Genomic DNA, 8431 nt, shown 5'->3' with positions numbered 1-8431 from the left:
TCTCAAACAGAAATACTTCAGAGTACAATCACTTAAATTATCAATGGTCATTTATTCCTATAAACAATGAATGTCGACGGCTCTCAAAGAAAAGTCTTCACCTAAAACAGACACACATTCAAAATGTGAACCAGTGTCGTCTGCTATCTGAATAGTAATAGTAATAAAACCATCATTTGTGAACTTTTGTGTATTTATTATTTTAAACGGTACTTTTCTTAGTGATTTGGTCTTTTGAATTCATGTATAAAGATTATGTTTTAAAGTTAGACCATAGTCTTTACAAGAGTGTGGAACTTTACATCACTACGGTGTGACAGAATGTGTTGGCGTGTAAAAATACATCGAAACATTTAAGCACAACTATTTACACACATACTAAGCAGAATAATATCTAACTGTAGCTTGTGAAGATTCCATTATCTGTTTATTTGGGGTCAGAGAACAATTTTTGAAAAAAAATTTGTGGTGGATGTAAAAAAAAAAAAAAAGTATTAGTTAATAACAAATAAAAAACTTTAAATCAGCACGAAAGCCTAATATTAATAAATAAAATATGGTTTAATTCAAGTTTGATAATGACTTCCATAATATTTTCTTTTAGTAAAAAGCTATGCATGGATCAGCATGAGGGTGACAAAATACAGCCAAAGATTTAAGCACTACTATTTACACACATACTATGCAGGAGAATATCTGTGGCTTGTGAGCATTACATTATCTAATTATTTGGGATCAGAGATCAATTTTTGAACAAAATTTTGAGCTGGATATTGAATTGTTAGATAAAAATAAAGGTATTAATTAATAACAAATACTTTAAATCAACATGAAACCATAATAGTAATAAAATATAAATATGATATAATTACGGTTTGAAAATTACTTCCATAATATTTTCCCAACACAAAGTTTTGCGTTTGTGGGTGAGACCTCGCAAAGATTACACTTTCTCGAACATTGCATGTTTGCACTATGCCTGAAACTTAGTAATCGACATGCATTTCTGTAGGTTTGTCAAAAGAAAAATCATCTGGTTTAGTTGCATTTTAAAACTCTACTTTTCTTAAAAACATTGTGTCAGACGTAATTGGTAGCATGATTATCTTGTTTCATCGTGTATTAAGTACATATTATCAGGCTGATATTTGTAGAAATCAGTAAAGTAAATTTATAAAACAAAAAGAATCAGCTAATGGCCTTGTGTCAGAACACAACACGTATGCATGATTTTAACTTTTTAACTTTTTAGGTACGCTGGAACCTAGTGTCATTTAGCTTAATCTTTGGTTTTTAATCTTTTGGTTTGAAGTTATGACTTATGAAGATCTCTCATGCGTAGATTCACTCGGTTAAAAAATTGAGTTTCGTAATTTACACATCTGAAATTAAACTTATGGTAGTTTTTTTATAAAGTATTGTATTAGCTAAAATCAATGTCTTTATTCATAAATATTTTCTCGTTGGTGTAAAATTACCTTTGCCAACGAACTGACTTATCCTCGTAAGCAAAGAATTTCTTATCTTTATTTACATGGTACGGGTAAGTCCATGGAGGCCTCCATGTCGTTCCGCCATCTTGAAAAACTATAATAGCAGAGAGGGACAAAAAGCACTAGCCTAGCTCAACTAGCCAACCTTTTCGTTCAGAGCCGGCTGACTGAAACCACTGAAGCGGTCAGTGAGAGGCGCTTGAAAGATTGCACGGCACTTCATAATGCAATCCTCGTAGCCATGATAAAGCTTAAAAATTTAATCTAAAAGGAAACGCGACCGGCAAATTTAAAACGAGGGTAAATATGGGGGTGGCTTTTCCCAGGTGGATAGAGCTAATGAAGGAGAAAAGACTTTGAAAGGGACACCGAAGTCCTGCTTTCTCCTCGACAGTTAAGTCAGTGTTATGGTCTAAATTACAAGCTTTTTCATTCCGTGGTTGTGTAATTCATTACATAGGCAACATAACGGTAAAACGTGTATAGTTAAACTGGATGAAGTGCAATTGGACGACAGGGCGTAGCTTCTTGGCACATAGCGGTTACCGTAGTTGCAATAAGCATTTGAAAAAGCGAAGCGCTAGAGAGCACTATGCGTTTGAATGCAAAATACAATATCACCGCTAGATGGGGAAATTTCTACACAGCGTACCATTAAGGACTAAGCTATAGGGTATTTAACAAAAAGCCTACAAAAATGGAGGAGGTCAAAGGGGCATGCTTCCCGCTATAGTATCATCAGCTCTCTCCAAAGTCTGTTCATGTGGCCTGTCGCATCAACAAAGGCTAACATTTTAAAATTCTACATATATTTTGAGTAGATAACCGATAGTATACTCTCAGTAAAGGGGTTCACCCTGTGTGTTTCCACAATGAATAAGGATAGTTTGGGAGATACAAGAAAAGTAAAAATGATCTTATACGTACAATAGATCATAGCTACCGTAGAAAAAGTAAGATCATGCTTTGAATTAAGACGAGTAAAATTATATATTCGCTCAAGACAAACTTTACTTATTACTCATGGACCACAGAGGCACATCGCGTCTCTGAACATGTGCGGTGATTTTCTAAATGATACAATTTAATCTAAATAAGAGCAATGTAGAGTCCTGGGATTTCTTTTAAAACAACAAAACATTGTGACAACATGTTTCATGCGGCATGGACAAAAAATACTGTTTGAAATATTTTTGTCTAAGATACCAAAGTACGGTTTTTTGCTTTATTTTTTGAACAGACGCTTTAGTAAAAATAATAGCTTAGGTTAAATTTATGTAAAATCATTTATATCATACATAAGTCTTCTAAGAAAATAAATAGAAGATACAATTTTAATAAAACGTTAAAGCTTTGATTTAAACAGTCTTTTAATTTTAAAAGATCTAATTTAAGCTTTTAATATTTCAAATGAATTTAGTATGAATAAAACTTTGGAAAGCAGACTAACTTTACATATGCTATGAAATTGTGTCCCAGAGGCTCATCTGTCCTGTAACTCCTCTCGTCTCTGTGAGGGGGTCATGCATTCATTTCACCCTGTAGTTTATCACTGAAGGAACCAGGAGGGCTTTGTTTATGACTTTGGATTGTTTTTATCATTGCATAAAGAACTACATCTTCGGCACTATGAAAATGTAAGGTAATTTTATATACTTTTTTATATAAATTCATTTAGCTAAAACTATGTTTAAATTGTTTGAATTCATTTTAGTAACATACTTGTTATTATTCTATATTTATAATCATTTAATTTAAATATGGAGATTAGTTAATTTATGGAACTGAGTTAGTGTGAGTGCAATGTATGTAAAAACAATGTAAAGATGTTGTTTTCTGTGATGGTCGTGTTTGTGTACGGGATTAAATATGCTGTTACAGTACAAAAATCATTATGGCTATATTAATAAAAATTATACTTTAGGTCACCGTTAAATAAAATCATTACAGTAATCTTCAAAAGATAAATAGAAGATACGACTGTATTACAACGTTTTTATTAAGACTTTAAATAATTCATTGAATTTAAATTATCTTTTATTTTTAACATTAACTTTTAAGATTAACACTAACAAAACATCCTCAACGTCTCATACTGCTGGCTGAACACACACACACACACACACACACACACACACACACACACACACACACACACACACACACACACACACACACACACACACACACACACACACACACACACACACATTCCTCCTCCACTCTGAATCACAGTGTGTCAAAACGCTGGTGTGGGAGAAAAACACTCGGGGATATTTTGTATCAAAACTTTAAACTTATTGCATCTTTGTAAATACATTCATACGTTATATGGACAATGATGTGTTGGGATTTACTTCTTCAACTCTCTAAAATGTAAGATGATTTTATTTTTGTTTTTAAAAGATTTTTTATAATCATTTATATACTTTTTAAAGAACAGAATGTGTTCAACTTTAGTGTAAGATATTTGTAAATGACTAAAATTTATAACCATTTTAAAGATCAATGTTTTTCAACTCTAGTGTAAAATATGTGAAATTATTAGAAAAACTTTTTCTCACTATACCCATTTATATAGCGTGCTCAGGAATGCCAGGATATCCGGTGTCACACAGACACACATTTAACTCAAAGACTGTCAAAATGCAAGGGGTGTGAAAGGGAATCACTCGGGGAACTTTTCAACTTTAACCCAATTCTCTGAAACAGTAAGACGATTTTATTTTTGTAAACCCATTCATAACCTGTATGTATCTCTAAAACATGGAGGATGATTTTTATTTTGAAAAAAAATATTTTCTATACTTTTAAAGAATAGAATGTGTTTCAACTTTAGTGTAAGATATTTGTGAATGACTAAATGTACATTTCATTTATATACTTTTAAAGAACAGTATGATTTTTCAACTTTAGTTAGTATGAAAAATATTATATTTCTAAATGTAGGCTACATGTTTTTCAACTTTAGTGTAAGGTATTTGGCATTATTAGAAAAACTTTTTCTCACTATCCCCATTTATATAGCGTGCTCAGGAATGCCAGGATATCGGATGTCACTCACAGACAGATGCACACACACACACAGTGCGGAGACTGTCAACTTTAATCCAATTCTTCACCATAGTGAAACGGTAAGCTGATTTTTATTTTTGTCATCGGTTCGTAAACTGCATGAAATACTTTATGATTTTATTTCTGATCATCCGTTCATACTGTATAGCTTCTTCAACAGTCTAAATGGAAGATGATTTTTATTTTTGGACTGCTATAATTGGAATATTTTTTATTTACAATGAATGATGCAAGCATTTTATTTATATACTTTTAAATGAACAATGTTGTTCAACTTTAGTTACTGGGAGATATTTTCTCACTTTCAGCCCCCAGCAGGGGGTGCAGGAATAGGGTGGTGTCTCACTCACAGACAGACGCACACACTTAGCGCGGAGACCATTGCTGTCATGCGCTGGTGTTTGAGAGACTGAGGGGAAGGAGGGTGTCATGAAACACACACGCACACACACACACATACACACACACACACACACACACACACACACACACACACACACACACACACACACACACACAAACACATTCCTCCACCACTCTGAATCACAGAGTGTCAAAACACAGAGTGTTTAAAAACTTTAAACTTATTTAATCTGAAATGACTGCTTCAGTAGATTTTTAGTAAGATATTTATTTTTGTTTTGATTTTTATAATCATTTATATACTTTTTAAAAGATCAATGTGTTCAACTTTAGTTAGTGTGAAAATTGTAAATGACTAAATTTTATAAATATTTCATTCATATACTTTTAAAGGAGCAGCATGCTTTTCAACTTTAGTGTGAGAGTATTAGAAAAACTTTTTCTCAATATCCCCATTTATATAGCGTGCTCAGGAATGCCAGGATATCGGATGACACGCACACACTCACAGACAGACGCACACACACACAGTGCGGAGACTGTCAACTTTAATCCAATTCTTCACCATAGTGAAACGGTAAGATGATTTTACTTTTGTAATTCTAATCTATTCTAATCTATATGCGACATTAGAACAATTATTTTCTCACCCCGACACGGAGGGGATTTCCCACAGCAAGAAGTTATTTCCCCCCGGGGTCAATAGGTCAAAATCAATGGGGCAAAGACAACTGGCAAAGACAACTGGCAACTTCATATATCATACAAAGGTCAATAGGGCAAAGACAACTGTCAACTTGATCGATCGATAGGTCAAAGGTTAATCCCTAAATTAAGCGACCTCCGGAACATCCTCCGGAATGTCAAAGGTTAATCCCTAAATTAAGCGACCTCCGGAACAACCCCTCCGGAAGGTCAAAGGTTAATCCCTACATCAAAGGACCTCCGGAACACCCTCCGGAAGGTCAAAGGTTAGCCCCGCCCACCTGTCAATCATAGGGTCATAAATCATTTTGACATAAGCCGAATGGTTATAACTACTGACAATAGAGTTATTATTTGTTAAAATAATAACTAGCATTTAAATTTAAACATTTTCTTTGTGACAGAGGTTATGAATGCTGTTCAGCACCTCGAGTACTTTGACTGCAAAGCCATTGAACTGTATATTGTCTTTGATAAGTTAACGGTCTATAATGCTTCCCACAGTTCATGATGACTCTAAATCCACGGCTAACATGTCTGGATAATGTTCTTTACTGTGGGATGGGAAAAACAGTCCTGACATCATGACCTAAGCTGTGCTATTCCCGGGGAGGTGGTTAATGCAATTGTTATGGTGGTATGATTTCATCTATGAACTGTATGGATGTTTTTTTTTTATTATCTAACATTATAACAAACTATAACATAATAGAGTGAGTGAATGTGAGTTTGTGTTACTGCGCTTCATAGCGATCTGAAAAGACTTCAGAGAGAATAACTGTTGTGAACAGTAATAATAATTTATTATGTCAGTGAGTGAATGAGTCACTTCACTTGCATGGGATGTGAAGTGGCTACAGAGAGACTAACTGTTGTGTGCGGCATAAGTGATTGTGAGTTATTGATGTGTCATATAACTTACAAGTTATGTGAAGCAGCTCCAGAGTGACTGATTGTTTTTTGACACAAGACAATAATGTGTAAGGCCAACACTACATTGAAATATTTTCTCATCCCAGGTGCAGCAATGCCAAGAGTGGACCCCATGCTGCGTTCAATGCTTACAGGGACTTTGTGATAAAGGACACGACTGCTCTATTCCTAGCTGCGGCGATTGAGCATCTTGGTTTTAATCATGTAACAGGTAAACCATCAATTAACATCAACACATTTTGTTGTCACAATAAATGAAACTGATGATTATATATTGTAAAAATTTAGCTGGTGTGTATAACAAACTTTTAACTCGCACATTGGTCTTGATACCTTCGAGATGGCTGATTCAATATTGAAGCTGGCAAATATCTGCATGTGTGGGGTTGGAATACTACCTCTATTAATTGGTCCCTGTTTTGTTTGTCCTTTTACAGATTGTCCTGAGTCCCTTATACCAGAACACATCAAAGAGGCCTCTCCAGAAGCAAGGAGGACATGGTTCAACAACTTAACTGCCTCAATCGTGGACAAATATGTTCTTCTTCCTGACATCACTGATGCTGCAGAGGCTGCAAGTAAAACATCTGCCACACCAATTCAAAAGAATAAGTTCCATTGTCGTATGGAGGGTTGTTCAAGAATGTTCACTTATTGCAAAAGAAGACAAAGCAACGAAATAAAGACACACAACCTGGTTGTGCCAACAGACTCGATACCAATCATCCCCACTCACTGTGACCACAAGTATGAACACACCGTTGCCAGACTGGGCTTCAGCTTTATTCTTTTGGACATTTTAGATGCAGTAAAGGAAGGAGATGGTGAAAGACTGATGCGTCTCTACACAGTAGCTGAATGAGACTTCAGCAGCAAGAATAAGCAGGTCTATAGGAGTCATGAAAGAAATGATGGCAGGCACTGATATTGAGCTGGGCATATCTGGGCAAACGGGTGCTCACCATGTGGACATGACCAAAGACATCCTCACCTTGGTGGACACTGCAAGAGGCAGAGCTTTTTAAACAACAACCAGGTCGAGTGTAGGCTGCCTTCCCTGGCTTCCGAAAAAACCTATTGGCAAAGCTGGATCATAAAGCACTGTGGAAATGGATGATGAGCAAACTAAATGAATGACGCAGTGTCCCTTTGTAAACCTTGAGAACATGACCACATTGTGTTAATTGTGCTGTGTGTTTATGTAAACACATTTTTTTGTTTTTAAACATTTTGATATTTCCTCATGCTCATTGATATTATTAAAGCTGTATGTTTACAAACCTTGTTGTAAATTTGCTTATTCATGAATTTAAACACATTGGACACATTACTGAAGTGTAAATAGAAATATTTATTCAGAATCAAACATATATACAACTGTGTAGTTATTTACAGTGGCTCAGTAATTAGTCTGATATTGGAAGCACAGATAAGCCTGACTCAATGCTGCTTAATGAGTTTTCATCATCCTCATCCTCCAAATTAAAGTCCCCCTTGAAGTTAATATCAGGCTGCAAATATGGTTCTTCTGTAGTCTCTGGGTACTTGCATAAATCAAAGTCTTCAAAAACTTTGTGCACAATTTTTAGGATTTCCAGGCCATGGTTTATGTCTAATACAGGTAGATTCTGCATGACATAGGTGATGTCAAATATTTCACATACATTTTCAACTACTGATTCAATTAGTACATTGCTGAAACCGGTGCAGAATGATGCATGTGTGTACAGGTGTTCATCTGGTGAAATTAGACTTTCTCTATATTTCTCTAAAAGCTCTCTGACCAATCCCTGCTCATCTAATGTGACTTGTCTGCAATTGTCAGGTGATGGAATCTGTTTTGGCATCTCGTAATTTGGTGT

The 8431-nt window shown here is 35.1% G+C and overlaps 1 long non-coding RNA gene across 1 annotated transcript; it reads left to right on the top strand.

Moving 5' to 3' along the window:
* The first annotated feature begins 5985 nt into the window (after positions 1 to 5985).
* Positions 5986 to 7419, top strand: LOC143741330 (uncharacterized). Its single transcript, XR_013205008.1, has 3 exons — positions 5986 to 6273; positions 6656 to 6780; positions 7007 to 7419. It is a non-coding gene; the product is annotated as an uncharacterized LOC143741330 (long non-coding RNA).
* The last annotated feature ends 1012 nt before the right edge of the window (positions 7420 to 8431 follow it).

The sequence above is a fragment of the Siphateles boraxobius genome, unplaced genomic scaffold (assembly GCF_051911475.1).
Source record: "Siphateles boraxobius isolate OS27281-9 unplaced genomic scaffold, OSU_SipBor_1 189, whole genome shotgun sequence".
NCBI classification, from domain to species: Eukaryota; Metazoa; Chordata; class Actinopteri; order Cypriniformes; family Leuciscidae; genus Siphateles; species Siphateles boraxobius.
This window is presented reverse-complemented; position numbering and strand designations above follow the sequence as displayed.